The sequence below is a fragment of the Canis lupus genome, chromosome 22, assembly GCF_048164855.1.
Source record: "Canis lupus baileyi chromosome 22, mCanLup2.hap1, whole genome shotgun sequence".
Classification (NCBI taxonomy): Eukaryota; Metazoa; Chordata; class Mammalia; order Carnivora; family Canidae; genus Canis; species Canis lupus.
Window position 1 is genome coordinate 50,377,999 of NC_132859.1, and position 17,592 is coordinate 50,395,590.

Sequence of the window (17,592 nt, forward strand, 5' to 3'; positions counted from 1 at the left end):
CTGAGTATGTGGAGACTATCTTGTAAATAATTTCCCTCATAAGTGCTCCCAACAGTCTGCCCTCTCTCCAAACTCAGATTTTTTCCAGCTTGTCATTGGGAAGACTCTCTTGTCTTTCTGTTTTTTTAAGATGTCATTTATTTATTTGACAGAGCGAGTGAGCAAAAGCAGGGAGAGGTGCAGAGGAAGAAGCAGGCTCCCCACTGAGCAGGAAGCTAGACATGAGGCTCTATCCCAGGACCCTGAGCCAAAGGCAGACACTTAACTGACTGGACGACCTGGGCACCCCTGGGAAGATTCTCTTACCTCTGCCAAGCCTACTGCTACATTTGTTTTGGGTAGCAGCTTTCACTATTTTCATTTTTTCTATTGACCTGCCCCACCTATCAATATATCTGGGGCACTGATGGTGCCCTTTGAGTGCTATTAAGGATTTATTTTCCTTCTTGGTGGTGGGAAGACCTAAGTGCTTGGTCTGCCATTGTGAACCACAAGTTTAAAGACAGTTTAGCATGCCACAAACCGGTAGCTTTTGAAGTGAGGAAAACAAATAACCAAAATACTTTAATATAAATAATTCCAAAAGAGACATCCCCTTTCCCTGTATGTGAAAGTCAAATAAACAAAATATAAGAGTATGAACAGTGTTTGTCTGCAACAAGAATGAAGTAGTAGTAAACCCTACTGCTCAGCAGAGATTGGGTGTTGGGCTGTGTTTGTATTGGCAGCATTGGTCATGTACACTAGCTGCCTCTATTAAAATGTAACTATTAGCAAATGAAATTAAATACTTCAGTTGCCTAGTAACTAATCCAATCTGAATATGAAGCAAAAATAGAATAGATAAATTTAGAACTTTTAGGCCACGTGCCAAGCAAAATATTCTTGCTTGTATCCTTTTGATCATCTGCCATTTGAATGGAAGGAAGAATATTTTAGTGTCAAATAAGCCACATTTTTGTTGGCCTTGCTTGCTAAAAATGAGTACCCTTTAATGACTAAACATGTATGAGAGATGAGGCTTCCCAAGGACCTCTAGCCACACTGGCTAAGGAGGGGCCGGGACAGAAAGAAGGTCTGATCAACTACTAGGAATTTATTTGTTCTGACTTAGATGAAAAGCCAAAGGGCATGATGTGATTTAAGCCACATTATACTATTAGAAGAAAAGTATAAACCATCTGTTTTACCCATTTCCATAAAAAACAAAAATTTCATTTTTCCTCCCAAAGCAGCTTTTGAGCAAGACACAGCAAATTAAGAAACAATTTAAGCTTATGTTGTACATGAAGTAATTATTGGGATCATATAATGGTGGAACTTAAAGACATACGATGACAGATAAATTGACACTGAATAAGATGTCAGTTCCTTTAAATACGACTTTTTACTGCCTCTTCAAAAAAACAAAAACGAAAACACATCACAAGTGAAAATAAATAAATAAAAATGTCTTCCTTCCAAAATAATTTAAAATTTAAAGCAGAGTTGTAAGAATGGTTCAATGAAGTCCTCTGTACTCTGAACCCAGACTGATTGCTTTACCACTTCTCTCCCCCTTCTTCTCTCCCATATATACATATATGCTTGCATACGTTCTCCCAAACCATTTGAGAGTTAGTTTATCTTTAAATATTTTAATTTGTGGGCAGCCCCAGTGGCACAGTGGTTTGGTGCCGCCTGCGGCCCGGGGCATGATCCTGGAGACCCGGATCGAGTACCACGTCAGGCTCCCTGCGTGGAGCCCGCTTCTCCCTCTGCCTGAAAACATAACCAAATACAGTTCTCCAATTCAGGAGATTTAACATTGTGTCAATACAACTATTGTATTGATACAGGGTCATAGTCCATACTCAAATTGTGCCATCTGCCTCAGTGATACGATACCCTTGAAGTAGTGTCTCTCCCCTCCATCCAGGATCCAGTCCAGTAGTCCTTGTTGTGTCTGGCTGTTACATCTCTTTGATCTTCTGTATTCTGAAAGAGTTCCTCAGTCTGGTTGTCTTCCCTGGCATTGGCAGTTTTAAGAGAACAGAGAAGATTCCCCATTTGAGGTTTTGTCCTGATTAAAATGAAGACACATTTTTCAATCAATAATTGCAATCTTCTTTTAGTAATCTAAGTCCTTAAGGCGATTGTCCAGTAGCTGATGGCTAGCAGACCTCACAGCCTTGGCTGCCCAGACAGCACATGCCAAGGGCTCTGGCCTCCGCTATCTCGTGTCACTGCTCAACACACAGTAGGCATTTGCTAACAGTATCCAGGGTCTCATTCCAAAATAGGAAGTAGCCATTTCAGCTGAAACCTATATTTTCCCTCCCCTTTATAAGTGTTTCAGAGATATAAAAACAAAAGGCCACATACATTCGTGAAAAACATTGAGGCTATCCCAAATGTTCTTCCGTTGCTGGTAGTTAGCAAGTTACATTTTAAACAGAAAGGGTGGCTGAAAAATTAAAGGTCTGAGAATTAGGAGTGAACATCCCTGGTAGTGTGAAGAAATTTGTAAACAAGGTTAAAAGAAACGTCCCCCTTCAGGCCCCGTTGAATTCAGCATGTTGGCTGCCCGCCTTCAGGTCGACACTTGCGCACTCAGGTTGTTGCTGGTAGGTTAGGTCAGGAAAAAAGGCCTTTGTGGGAACTGTGGCACATGTGTGTCAGAGTTTATGTCTACACACGGATGGATCTGGAAGAAGAGACAGTCAAAGCACTGCTTCTCGTCCTTGGAACCAAAGAGGTTTGTGTCTGTCTTCCACAGCTGCCCCATGTCTGCTGCCATGGGCCATTTTCACCCAGGCCCACAGACACATTATAAATTCTGAACAGGATCATACAGTTGTTCTCAGCCTCTTTCTGTGAGCTCTTTGCTTAGTGCCTGACTTCCCTCCTTTCTGCCTCTCCTTTCTTCTTTTCCTCTCCTTCCTGTCTTTCTATAGTTATTTCCGGTCTTAAAAAATAAAGACCTGCGACACCATCATGGCAGTTGTCTCTAGGCTGTAATGCCAGGTTCTTGGGGTTTCTAACCATGAACCTTGGTGCATCCTTCTGATTTTATAACTCTTAGCCCCACTTCTGAGCTTAGGTTCTCACCTGTTCTTTTTCAGCTTTAATGAGAATCTCCTAAACTGCTTCCTCACACCTACTCTGTGCAAAGCCAGGAATACTACAGAGGTGAAGGGGAGATTGGGCAGCTCTGTAGATTGTTGCTTCCCATTCACTCATTTATTCAACATCAAGTCTTGAGTATCTATTATCTGTCAGGCACTGTTCTTGGAGCTAGACACATAGAGGTGAACAGCTCAGACCTGAGTCCCTACTCACAGAGCTTGTGTCCAGTGAAGAGCCATGCATCACATCATCTTAGTAAATAAAGCCAGGAGAACATCATTACAGCTGGTGACAAGTGCTGTAATGCTCATCAAACAGGCTAATGTGAAAGAGTGGGAAATGGTTAGGGCACTCACCCAGCTCCTCCTGTGGAATGTCCTCTCTGACTGTGGGTTGTACCCTAGTGCTTGTCTGCCCAGACTGCCTTCCTACTCCATCTTTTCCCTTGGGCTAGATCCAAGATGAGTATGTGGGGAGATGCCAGCAGGGCCCCAAGAGCTCCTGGCTGATGATCTATAGGAGATGCTAAGTCATTTGGAGTTTCTAGGAAACAAAACAGAGTTGTGTACATCTTACACAGAACTAGGTCAAGGAACTGAGAAAGAGTTCATTTGATAATCTGACCAATTATTTCCTGAAAAAAAAATTTATTTTAGTTTGTTCAAGGGGAAGCTAATAGGGCATTATTATTTGTTTAACCTAATTTTTATATGGAAAAGAATCAGAACTACATACAACAAATTTAGAATAGGTATTTGTCTTGCTTATGCTTTCTAGCCATGATGTGACTGTACCTCGGAGTTCATTCAAATGATGTTCTGCAACTCTTAGCAAGTAATTACCATTCAGTTCACAGCTGCCCCGAAAATTGGGCCATATTGCAAGTCTCTCTTATAGTATTTATCTTGCAAATCAAAAGGTTACAGACTGAAATTACAACTGGAAACCAGGTAGGTGATATTTTTTTCAGATCTTGTGAAAAAGGTCATGCCTTTGGGCTACTAAGGTGTGAATTTTTAAAGTAGGGTAGCCTGTATCGGCAATGAGGAGCAGGAAGAGCTGCATCTGTTCAAGGCTTGATTGGTAATAAGCCTCCAGGCCAGCTTGATGGGTTCTTCTCCTCTGGTGTCAGCCTGAGATGGTCATGTCACAAATGTAGCTGTGAGCGGTGCTGGGGTGTGTATTAAGGAAAAACACATGAACCATTCCTCACATACGTTCTGTGCAAAGCCAGGGGTATTTCAGAGAGCAAGCAGAGAGTGAGCAGCTCTGTGGAACAAAGATGTCACTTCCCATTCATTCATTCACCCTTTCATTCAACAAGCATGTCTTGGGTATCTGTGCTTCCATCAAGCTTGACCTCAGCCACTCATTTGGTAATTTGTTTGGGGGGGGGGGGGGCGCAGCGGGGAGGTGAGAAAGCAAGGCCTGTCTAATGCTCGTGATGAGACCAAACAATCAGAGCCAGCCGGGCCACCAACCCACATGCTTTCACCAAAGGTGGAGGCGTCCCCATTCCCCCCAGCATGAACCTCAGGATTTCTGTGGCCTTGCCCTCTCATAAGAGCTGTGGCTAGAAGCCCCTGGATTTTCAGTTTTAAGTTTATTTCCCCTCAGGGAAACAGCAGCTGAAGATACAAGGGGGGATGTGAAGTGCTCTCCTTTCCTTTCCTCTGCTCTCAACTCCTGATTCCAAAGTCCTGGAAATGCCAGAGGCCAATAGAAGGGCTGAAATGAACACCAGCCAAGGTGGGAGACAACAGAGGCCTCCCTAGAAAGCCTGTGGTCCACCTAACCCTCACCAGGGTCAGCAAAGCCAAGCCAGATGGTCAGGCGTGGAAACAAAGTTCATCAAGAAGCAGAACTCTGAAATTGCCCAGGGTGCAAGCTGAGTCACAGGAGCACACAACAGAATACACAGATAGGGCTTCTCTGCCCTGCCTACACTCAGCCCACTTTGCAGCATCAGGTTTCTCAGCAAAGCCAAGTGTCCCTCTGGTTCCCTGCTGACCTGGATCTGCCTCCAAACCTCCATCTCCTAGGTCTGCGCCTATTTGTTTCTCCTCCTGGACCCCAGTGCCTCACCTGGGCCAGCCGCAGCACAGAGAATATGGACCACTCACGTTGTGCCTCACCCCAAAGCAGCCTCCTAGCTAATCCAGAGAGAGACCAAAAACCAAAAAAAAAAAAAAAAAAAAAGAAGAAGAAGAAGAAGAAGAAGAAGAAGAAGAAGAAGAAATAAACAATCTTCCATCTCCGAGAGCTTTATTTTTATTTTTTTGATGCAATGTGTAAGTCTCCTGAAAGATTAAAGTGTTAACCTGAGGCTCCAAAGCAAATGGACCGTGGTCTGGCCACGGCAGGCACTGTGCATGCACTGTTGTGGCACTGGGACCACAGAACCTGGCAGGGAGAATCATTGTCCCTTGGTAATTATGCGCATCCATTAGCACAGCATCCTTTCTTTGTCAGAAGCATTTGGTGACAGCCTCCCTCCAGAGCAGCACACAGCTCACATGGTCTGCAGTTAGATGGACCTCCCCAAGGGAGATGCTGCCAACAATGCGACAGTGCCGTATTAAAGGCAGGGTTGCCTGGGTTTTGGTGGTGGTGGCGGGTTTTTTTGTTATTAATCTCAGACAGCAGCGCAGAGTGTTTATTATAATTTTATAGACACTGCTAACAAAAGCTTCACTCACAAAGGAAAATTAAACGTTAAGGTTTCACAGATGGTGGGGCTGTGGTGGGGGCTGGCAAGCTGCACAAGGTTGGGAAGGACAGGGGAAGTGTCATTTCCCTTCCTTTAGGAAAGAAAAATATGGGTATGCCATAAACATAGCTTCATTCCCCAGCCAGCAATGCTTACACTTAATATGTTTTGTCAGGCAAATCTTCAATACAGATTAAAATGAAATGCCAAGTAATTTCCACCTCTTGGTCGCTTGTGTCTGTGAACAATGAAGAGTGTTTTGATGAATGTCAGTTAATGGCACTTGTACGCTTATAGATTTAGTCACAGCAGCAAGCACTAAGAATTGGGGGATGGGGTAGGGGCTATCTGGGTGTGGAGAGAAGGGACAGGGAAGATCGTTCCATAATCCCTTTCTGACTACTTTGGTTCACGACAACCCAAATTGAAAGTGAACCAAAAACAAAATCAGGCCAAGATAAGGTGACCCTTTGTTGTTAATGAGGCTCAAAGCATCAAAGATGATTTCCAAGAGCTGAGTCTGCTCAGAGGAGTTCTGTGCATTTAGGATGTTTTGTCAGGCGGATTCTATTTCTGTGGGAAGAAAGGGGGCAGCTCCTATCTTCCCCACAAATCTTAACAGTTGCACCTGAGTCTGTCCCCTTCCTCCTTGGTTACATCTTGACAGAAACCAGACACTGCAAAACCCACAGGCTGAGTCATATTTACCTCCTTTCCCCACATGTCACTGCCCTTGCAACTTTGCATCCTGAATCCCCCAGTGTGGGGTGAACTTGAAGAGCAAGAGGAAAACAAGTGCCAGCAAAATCCTGTCACCCAAGGATTTAAATAAAACCTCACCTTCCTCCTGACTGGCATATGCAGCGGGCTTATTTCTCTCATCCTGTTCTTCAGCTGGATTGGGAGGATTTGGTTTTCACTTACCCCCTTATTGTTCAGAATACGAGCTTTAGCTGGAGGTTGCTGACTAATTTTACGGTTGTGTAGGTAACTGTTAGCACTTCGGTCAGTCCTGCATTCTTTTTGAAGGAAGTCTCTGTGTTCCAAGTCTAGTAGGTTAAATTGGTTTTCCCTTCAAGAGAAAAGGCTAGCAAAGGCCAGCTGATTAACTTGACTTTGGTGCTTACATGTTCTGTGTTCATTCTTTGAATCACTGGTGACCAAATCTGGTAGTGTCCAACCCAGTCTTTTTAGAATTGGAAAGGAACTCTCGAAGGAATGCTTGGGACATATGGAAACACTCTCTTCCTGAGACCTGAATGCATCCCAAGGGCCAGGAGAGTAAAAACATGTGTTCGGCTCCACTGTTCTCACCGGGAGCTGATAGCATTTACACCCCGTGCTCAACTGGATCAGTCCCCACTGCAATCCTCCAAGGGTCCACCATCCCGTTTTACTCTGAGGAGGCTGAGCCCACATGGCTTCCCCCGACCCCAGAGAGAGGGGTCGGGCCTCTGGGTCTGTCTGACCCCAGGTCCCAGCTCTCCCACCAAAGCCTCATTTTTAAAAAAATTTTCCACTATAACTCAGAATTCAGCTTACTTGCTTAAAAAAAAAAAAAAAAAAAAAAAAAGTTGAGAAAAGAAGTAGCTCTCATTTGTTTATGTATTGGTGCTGAATTGTTTTAAAAGTTTTAACCTTGTTTCCTTTGGGTCGATGTCAAGCACGGTGTCCGCAAGCTGACTGTTAGACGGAGGATTGTTTTGCCTGTAGGAAATCTGTGCCTTCCCAAGTGCAGCATCAGTGTTTACATTCTTAGATAATCCAAAAGGCCCATTTTACTGCCAATTCCAGGCTTTCCAAAACTCCAGTTTAAGGAGGTGTGTCTAAAGCACGAATAAATGGAATGGCTTGAGTTGGTCTCCCTTCTGCATCCAGAGAATTTGGGAAACAGCGGAGAGTAGGTATACTGCCAACCTTCGAGAAGAGGAAAGACCACACCTCCTGACAACACCAGGGGGCTGGAGGACTGTGGCCAGGACCCAGGTTCTCCCCCATGACTGACCGGGAGTCCCTTCCTCCTTCCCTCCCTCCCCTCTGAGCTCCAGAGCATGCATTGTTTTCTCCTCATTTGGGGAGTGAAAACAATACTCTCTTGTCACTGGGGGCACATATAGAGGTGGGGGGAGCACAGGGGTGAGGCCATGTCTCCATTTCATCACACATAACGTGGGGGCAATGTTATATCTCCCTCTCTGGGAGCCTTGGAGAGGTGTGGAGGGCACCTGGACCACACAGCACACTTGGGAATTCCAGAAGCTGCCACCTTGTCCCACACATCACTGTCCCTTCTCGGCAAACCTAAAATCCGTCTGTCTTTGATAACCATTCAAGATCTTTTGACATTTGGAGGGAATAGAGAGAGAGGAATGTCTCATGCTGGGAGGTAAATACTGGGGCCCAGCCTGCAAAGACTGTTTGAGAGGCAATTCTGAACAGCAATGCCATCAGGTCAGAGAACTCCAGGGCATTGCCTCAGGCTCATGCCTCTGGAACCCTTTCATGATCAGAAGGACTCTTTAATTTCAAAATCAAAATCTCTGGCAAGGGCAGCCCAGGTGGCTCAGTGGTTTAGCACCGCCTTCAGCCAGGGCGTGATCCTGGAGACCCAGGATCGAGTCCCATGTCAGGCTCTCTGCATGGAGCCTGCTTCTCCCTCTAACCTGTATCTCTGCCTCTCTCTTTCTGTGTCTCTCATGAATAAATAAATAAAATCTTAAAAAAAAACAAAAATGATCTCTGGCAAAACACCAAAATAGAACTGAGCACCTCAGTCAGCAAATTTTGCTTCCTAAGGAACTGTCTCCACAAGTGGAAACACTGATGGTAACTAGGAGCAGAAAGAGTTGGGGCCCAGGAGCCCTGCCTCCACCAAGGCCTGACCCCCATGGGGTGGCCAGAGTAACGTCTGGTCCCCAGGGCAGTGTAACAGGGTGAGCCCAGGAGGGACATTCCTCCAAAAGGATTGCAAGGTTTTGCTAAATTATACTGGTGAAAGCCTGAGAAATGTTCAGGAATGGATTCTAAGGGTGTTTGACTAAGGAAGATGGAATAGAGAGATTCTGAATTCATGTGTTAGCTCAAGCAGTTGGAAGTGGCTCTAAAAGATTGCTTTGCTGATTGGCTATAAGTTAAACTCAGTGGTTCTACATTCAGTAGCAAGGTTCTAGAACTTTCCTGGGATAATGCAGAAGGAAGGACGCAAAAGCCTAGGATGGCTGGGAGGTTGGAGTAGGTTTATCACCTGCAGTCTGCACACCTACTTCCTCACCGTCCCCAGAGAGGGCTCAGAGGATGCTCTGCTAAGGCTCTGAGAAATGTAGTGAGGTGGCACCAACTGCCTTGACGAGCTCTGTGGTGGTCGGGCTCTGTAGGCTGGGCAGGCTGGTGGGGATGATGGGGTCACCGTGTGGCAGAAACCAATGATAGAACTTAGTCTCCAGAGACAAGGTTGTAGTTACCAAATGGGCATCAAAATGTTTTCTCAATATTGCTAGCCAGCTCTCCTACTGACATTAATTGTATGTTTCCTTTTTCCATTATTTTTCTGTGATTTCATTATATAAACACCTGAACACTCTGTAGCCCACGTTGGCTGTGAATCATCTGAGTCCCTCTACTTTGATCCTTTTTAATTTTTCTTCCTAATATTTGATATTGGAGGGAAACACTTCCAAGAACATAATAGGTTCTACCAACATGTTACGCTTTGGCATAAAGAACTCTGAGCATTATTTAGAAGGAATGTTCCAAAGTGTGTACCACTCCTCAGGGATCCCCAACACAGAGCTTTTTAAGACCTCCCCAATGTGACATTTGGGTTATTTCTGTAACGAGCTGCCGGTGACAATGATGATGATGGTGGTGATGGTGGTGGTGGCTGTGAGTATTTACTGAGCCTGTGGATTATCTCTTTTATTCCCTCTGACAGCCTAGGAGGAAAAGTGTTGTTATAGTCCTTATTTTACAGATAAAGAAACTGTCAGCTCATCATTGGCAGTCTGTCTCACTGACCTTTACCCTTTACCTTTCCACCCCAGGTACCAGGCTCTGTGGGAGTCTTCTCTGAACTCCAGCCACACTGCCCTCTACTTGATGAGTACTAGGTGGTCAGACCCTCAGAAGCAACCACAAAAGGTGGGCAGTGTTTTACAGTTAAATGTGCTGAAGCATCAGCCCCGGGAAGGTGGATTTCATAAATGGCAAAGCCTCACGTGGACATGTTGTCTAGTTCAATTATGATAATGCAATCCCCTGTTCTACATGATGCAGATGAGGCTTGAGATAGATGAGTCAGTGCCTCAGGGTCATTCAGGGGTAAGTGATGGTAAGTCTCATTTTCTGACTACAGAGCTTCCCCAGAAGAAGCAAGGTCATAATCTCAGACACCTCCAGAAGCCGCCCATGGTCCTATCAACAAATCGTTCAAACTGGAGGAGGCAATAGAAGTGGTGTTTGGAAATGTCTCCCCGTGCCCTTCTGGCAGTCAACCTGCTCCCCTGAGCTTCCCACCAGTTCAGTGTGAGTCAGTGTTGTGGATAAGCTACCTCACTCTTCATTACCATTTCCTTGCAGACTGGTCTGAAGCCATTGTGGAGTAAAGGAAATAAAAAGCATTAACTATGAAGCAAAATTTGCTCCAAAGGAAAGTTAAAAATGTTTACAAAGTACATCTAGCCCCTCACAAATTTTTATAAAGATTAAATTGGCTGCTCTCAGAAAAGTTTACTGTGAGACCCACTGCCTTGGTTTTCCCCATCTACAAAATGGGAACAACACCATGATCTTTTTTGGTGCCTCTTGAGGACAAGGGGGATGGAAGTCAGGTCTATCTTCGGCTGAGAAGACAAGCTTTGCAGAGAGTCTTCTCCTTATAGCCCTTTCTCTTCAGCTTCCTTTGAAAGCCCTGCCCACTTCTCCTGAGCCCGCAGATCTGCAGCTGTTGCCTGAGAGTGAGAGGACAAAGCAATAACATCAGCTAGGTGGTGTGCTTGCTGCTTTGTCTAAAGAGCACTGTATCGCCAGCCAGCCTGGGTTTTGTTTTCTTTCTAAGAATGAAGAATGGAAGGAGGATGGAAGGAACAGAACTCCTGGACCCTGAAACAGGAAACTCTTCATCCTCTTGCCATCTGTGCTTAAAAGACCCATGAAAGCATGTCTGTAGAAGCATTGCGTGAAACGAGAGCTAAGAGGTACTTACAGGTTCTGTGACGTCAGCTGTGCCTTATCGGTATGTCTTTAAAAAATACACAAGTGCAGGAGAGAATTCCCCAGCAATCATGCCCACCACCCATCCCAAGTTTTTTCAGCCCAGACTTAAAACAGCAGGTCAGTGATTAGGTGGGCTTCCTTTGGTGAAGAGAAAGCACGCCCCCATGACATTCAGCTGAGTTCCAAGGTTGCTTTGGCTGAGTCTGATGTTGAGTGACTAGAAGAGTGACCAGTTTCTGGAATTTTTTGTAGAATGAAGGAGGCTGGACATCCTGTGTTGTGTCCAGAAAATGGATGGAGAAGCTCAGTGTGGTACCTGCCGGTCAGTAGGGCTTTGTGCCTTATGACGAGGTATTCTGAGTTGGTTGCAGCCTGGCTATGGACAAAGACACACATTGTCTGATTTTGAGGCTCCCATATTAGCAGTAAGGAAACTGAGGCATGGGGTGAATGGAAGCATGTGGACATATTCTAAGGCTGTTGAATGCAGGAGCCACATCTTCATATCCGTGCTGATGTCCACCTTCCACCACATTGACATTCATATGGGGAAGGGGTCCTTGGTCTTTCTATGTCCTAGATGGACCTCTTCTCATAATATCATCTTTAAATACTTATGTTAAGATACCTAGGATCTTAAAAGTGCTTTATCTGAAGTGTCAGGGATATTTGTCTAAGTATTACTTATTCCATTTCATCCGTAAGTTATTACACATAGAATTTTTTTAAACAGTGTTACCAAGGAAGGTGCATGGACCCCCTGAATTCTCCCCTCTGCCTTGGTCCATCCCACCTTCCTGTTCCTCTGAATAACTCCCTACCCCAAGCATGTGAGCCCATTCATTTGCAGGAAAGCTGCTCCTGCCCCCAGGACTCAGAGGCATTTTTTGAAGTGTGCTGCAAATGGCCAGAGTCCCAGAGGAATTCACTAGCTCCAGTTGATCTTGGGCTTGTTTAGGAGCTAACAGAGGTGGGTCCTTGAGCTCCTCCAATAATGACATTCTGTAAAAGTCATGTCAATGGTGTGCCTAGGTCTAGAGTCTGGGGAGCGCACCTTCCAGGAGACAACTACTCCCAGCCACCAGAAACTGTCAGAAAGATTTAGACTTGTGATTTGTCCTTCACTTTTGCTAGTGATCTCTAAATAATGGCTGAGTAATCTCCTAACAGACTGTGAACATGACATTGCAGCGAGCCATCGCAGGTGGGTGAGCACAGGTGTGAGTGTGTGCACCAGTATTTCCCCCAACTCAGGGCTGTGAGTGCAGGAGGGGTGGTGACTCATTCTCAGAAGCCTGTTCCCATTATCTTTTCTGGAGTGTTTTGTGCTGTTGTAGAGGTAGTTCATTCTGTTCAACAGAACCTCCCCTTGCTCCTGTGTTAAATCACATTTCATTAAAAGATTTTTTTTTCTTCAAGTTGCTGCATTTTGTAAGAGATCATTTCTTGGGCGAAGTCCTGGAAAGAAGAGAATGCAAACCTGGTGTGATAGAGGCCAGGAATTGTGAGAGGGAACAGGACTTCCCTGTACAAAAAAAAAAAAAAAAAAAAATAGATCTGTGCTGAGAACCAGAACTGCCCAGCAAGGCTTTTGAAGTCTCAATGCCAGTCAAGGTCTTCAAACAACAACTTCTGTTCTTCCCTGAGAGGAGCTGCTTGATCAAGCTTCTCCAATGTATGTTTTGTCTGCAATGGAAGTGCCAGGGGTCAAGATAGGAGGGGCACACAGGAGCAGAGAGCAGCCCACCTGACTGGGGTGGAGGGGCTTGCTCTCAGCACAGCCACCTCCATCTGGGCTGGGGATGCTCAGGCGAGTTGGGAGGGCCTCTCCCCAGTCCTAAGCAGGCAGCAGGAGAGGAGAGGAGAGGAGCGGAGAACAGAGGAAAGGAGAAAGAGGAGAGGAGAGGACAGCAACCCCGTGGCTGCCTCAGCTCCAGTCGTTGGGCGATGGGGCTTTGTGTTGGAGAGAAAATGGAGACAGGACTGGCTTGTTCATTTATTAATAGGCGTTTGTCACACACCAGGTTAGGAAATAATCCCCCTATTGTCATTATGTCTTAATCCTCCGGTTGTCAATATGTCTTCCAGGGCTTGCAGAGGAGGGAGGTGCTTTTTCAAAAGAAATCTCTTTTCAGAGATAAATGCAGATGAGCTTCTCTTTATACAATGGGGCATGGCCCTAAAATAAAATGTGTCTCAAACATGATACTTAAGATATGGAAGAAACTTCCTTTTCAGTAGCGTTGTAGATCTGTTGAAGAAGTCACTCCTTAGGAGGTTTTTGTATCAATAGAGGTTTCTGTATGTTGGGTTTCTTTAAAGCAAGGTTTTTCTGTATTTTGCTTGGATCCTAAAATAGTAATAAACAGCATCATTTAGGAAAGCCAAGGAGCTGACAGCCCTTTTGGAAGCTCTTAGTACCTCAACTAAGTCTAATCCACCTCTGATAAATGCATGTGGGACTTCCGCCTCCCTGGATCATTCCCTCCCACACCCACTGAGATGACCCTAGTTTTTGAAAACTGCAACAGCTTTTGAGCAGTTTCGAACTCAGTGAAGAATTACAAAAGCAGAGTCTCAGGAGCAAAGTAAAAACAGGCCTCTTTCAATCATATGATTATCAGTTAAATCTTTCAGAGTAGAGAAACCTAAGCACTTTCTATCCCTCTGACTGCATGTGAATGCTGAGTATATCCCTAGAACAACCAAAGGGACAGGAGGTAGCCAACTTTCATTTAGCTGAAAAGAAAACAGGAAAACACACACACACACAACACACACACACACACACACACACAACTAACTAAGGCACCACATTCACCGTAGAAAAGAAGAAATCCATGATGCTAGGTAGCATTCATGGCAAAAATGAATTTTCTGGCGGTGAATCAACCACTAAAAAAAGCTTCCTGGAGCACATGGCACAGAGCAGCTTCTCAAACATGTCATGTGCTTATTATTTTGCTCCCAGCCTTTATTCCCCACACCACCCCAAGGCTGCATTCAGATACAGCAATTCAGTGCAAGGAGGAGCTTCTCTGTGAGATTAATCACCAGCAGGGGCCACGAGTGTCTGGCTGGGATGTGTGATTGATCCTGCCAGAGGATATGCAATGGGAAGCTAAAGCTGCCTTTTATTCAGTAAGCAAGGTTCAGAGACGTTTGCATTCTGCTAGGTAAGCACGACTCTCTCAAGACCCAAGTTAGATGGACTGCCCACTCAGCAGGAATTCTTGCCAAGGTAACACACAGTTGTGCCTCAGTGGACATGCCTGAGCCATGGAGGCCAGAGATTCAGAACTCATTTTGCAAATAGCATGATTCCATCATGTTTTAATTACATGAAGTGTAACAAACCCATTCTATTCAAGAGACTGGCAGGTGAAAAATGGATTAAGATCCCTGCTGTAGACTTGAGGTATATAGGATTTTTCTAATCGCTGGAGGGTGCTAGATGCTGGAATTTCCTAATTTTTGCAGAAAAAAAGAGTCTTGGGGTTTTGTAGACATTTTTGTCACATTCTCCTTTCTCCACACCCCTTAAAACTTAAGTGTAGGATTTATGAACAACCAAAATGAAAAGGAAAATACTGCATTTGGTATCACTGTAACTGGGAACAAATAAATGCTAAAGAGAGTTAGTAATTCAGGAGGTCTATCTGGATTCAGATGCCAGCAAAAGAAATGTTATCATGCCACCAATGTGTTTTGTAGCCTTGAGGCCTGGAGAGCCAGTAGGTCTGGGCTCAAAGCATAGCTGTGTGGCGACTTTCTAGCTACAACTCTGGGTAAGTTGGTTGTAATTTCCAAGTTTCCATTTTATTTTATTTTAATTATTTAGTACTTTTATTTCTCCATTTTCTTAAGGTGGGAAATGGATAAAACAGTACTATCTCACCTCATTCAGAATTCAACCAGATAATGTGAAGCATCAAGTCTGGAAATAATAAGTACATAGACCTCCACTAATGATTGGGATTAATTTATCAGAAGACCTAGCAAGATCTGGAAGAAATAGGTGGTAGTTGCTTCCCAGGTTGCCAAGGGAGGCATATAGCTCTTCCCAGGAGCAAAATACCCTCCTTGAATCAAGAGCAAAATCCTGTCTTGAAATATTAGTACCAAGCAGGTTTAATACTCTGCCCTCAAGGTTATCCTACAAGTGTCTAAATGCTCACATCAGAATGCACATTCAGCTCTGCCCACACATAGGGGCCATCTGAAACCTACGCATGTACACCATCACTCAGAAACCGCTCTTTCCTATATACAGGATGGTCTGTACATATATAACTGCTTTTTCCCTGCTCACTATGATATACACATCCTTTTGTCATTTTAAATTACTGCATAGTTATTTAACCAGTAAATTCTGGACATTTAGATTATTTCTCCTTTCCTTTTGCTATCAGTAACTGCAGTTAACATACTTAAACAAACTTCTTGGCATATTTCTTTCTTAGAATCCTATGAAAGGAAGTGTCAAGCCGGTTATACTGGTTTTAAGGACTTTTGTTTCATTTTGCTAAATTATTTTCAAGAAAGAGGACAGTTAACACTCTATAAACAGTAAGTGAAAGTGCCAGTCTCCTCATATGCACACTGACTGGACTTAGTAAATGTTTGATCTTCCAATAGCATTTTGAACACCCTGGAGCAGTTGAATTTGGATCATTAGAGAAGGCAAAACACCTGAGGGGGGGGGAACCACCTGAGGAAATTCATGTATTTTCCTGTAATGGCCTTGAACTAAATAGGGGAATTCTTTTTTTTTTTTTGCTCTCTCTCCCTTCCTCCCTTATTTCCTACTTGCCTGCCTGCCTTTTCTTTTGAATCATAGCTGCATTGACATATTTTTCATAAAGCTCAGTAAGAAATTCAAACAGCGCTACTTAGAATAACAGCCTGGTGCTATCTTAGAAAGTTAAACAGTCACAAGTCTATGAACTAAGCATACAGGTTGGAAAGACACTTGCATAAGAGCTTGAGAGTACCCAAGAATGCACACAACAGCCCTAATCACCAAGCTAAGAAACTGACCTAGCTGTACATCCTCAGGAAAATTGATGAGGAAACTGCCATATTCCCACAGTGGACTGTCATGTGGCAGGGAAATGGGTGAACCACCACTAAATGCAACCACATGGATGAATCTCGGAAACAACTCTGAGTGAAAATAGCAAGTTGCAGAAGATTAAGTCCAGTATGATACAATTTGTATCAAGCTCAAAAGCAAACCAACTTAAATAACATACTGCTTTAGGGGGGTACATACATATGTGATAAAAACATTTTTTCATCAGATAAAAAACTAAAGAAAACCCACCTAGCGGTCTCAGACTAAAGATCGAAGCGAACTCTGCAAAAGGTACTCTAGGGGTCCTTTGGGGTAAGAGATAAGCCAGGCTGGTCTATCACTTAACAGCAGTGAGTAGGGCTCCATGCCCTGAGCTCCTGTTGAGCAGCATGTCAGCTGCCTCCTCCAGCTTTTGCACATAACCCTCAATCACCCTGTAGTGTAGAATCAAGTCCCCCATTTCTTTTTCTTTTTCTTTTTCTTTTTTTTTAAGATTTTTATTTATTCATGAGAGACAGAGAGAGAGAGAGGCAGAGACACAGGCAGAGGGAGAAGCAGGCTCCATGCAGGGAACCTGATGTGGGACTTGATCCTAGGACCCCGGGATCACGCCCTGGGCCAAAGGTAGGCACTAAACTGCAGAGCCACCCAGGGATCCCCCAAGTCTCCCATTTCTAACATCAGGTCTGTAGGAGTCTAAGAGGTTGAGTACCTTGTCCAAGATCAGGAGGTGGCAGACCCAGGACTCGGTTCCCATGAATCTCAGCACAGATACTTGTTTTCTACCCTGGAATGCCTCTTCTCACCCACCAGAGCTACCAGGGACAACACAGAGGCCCGTGGTAGAGATGCTAGAAATGTCTCCTTATACCCAGATTTCTGTAATTAGCAGGTGACAGAGTGGAGTATATGTCTGAAGACCTTAAAAGACATGCCCGTGGGGAATTGTACCACAGACTTTGCATCTGGACTACAGTAAGCTGTAAATGATCGTGAGTTTTGACAAATTCTACAATCTATGCTAAGATTAATTTGTCTCTACCCAGTGCCTGCCTCATTCAGAGTGATTAACATGTATTAACTCACTGAATCTTCACAGCAATGCCATGCATTGGGTGCTGTGGCTATGCCCTTCTTACAGATGAGGAAACTGAGTCCAGAGAGGTAAAGCAATGTGCCTTAGATGTTACAGAGGTAGAAAACAGTCCTAGGATTTGAACCTGGGCAAATCATAAGGCCCATGTTCCTAACTCCTCTGGGTCATGGACAGGAGGTACTTTCCCCCTTGTCAGGTGCATACCAGATAAAGGTGCTTACAGGAAGGGGTACACCTCTTCCAATAATTCACATTAATGATCCCACAAAGCCGTAAGGAGGTTGGCATCAAAAATAGTGGGTGATATATGTTCACTCCATTCTGCCATCTTCAGGCCTCTGAGAGCCTAGGAGAAAGACATGCTTAGCAGATTTTGGAAAGAGTCTGGAG

The 17,592-nt window shown here is 44.4% G+C and overlaps 1 long non-coding RNA gene across 3 annotated transcripts in view; it reads left to right on the plus strand.

Annotated features, from left to right (window-relative positions):
- The window catches only part of LOC140614332 (uncharacterized), a 113,811-nt gene extending 101,512 nt beyond the window's left edge, over nucleotides 1-12,299 (plus strand). For 2 of the 3 annotated variants that reach the window (XR_012015234.1, XR_012015232.1), the window contains exon 4: nucleotides 9,859-12,299. This is a non-coding gene — a long non-coding RNA (uncharacterized lncRNA). The remainder of the gene's footprint in view (nucleotides 1-9,858) is intronic. The other variant, XR_012015233.1, reaches the window with a different exon arrangement.
- Nucleotides 12,300-17,592: the final 5,293 nt, after the last annotated feature.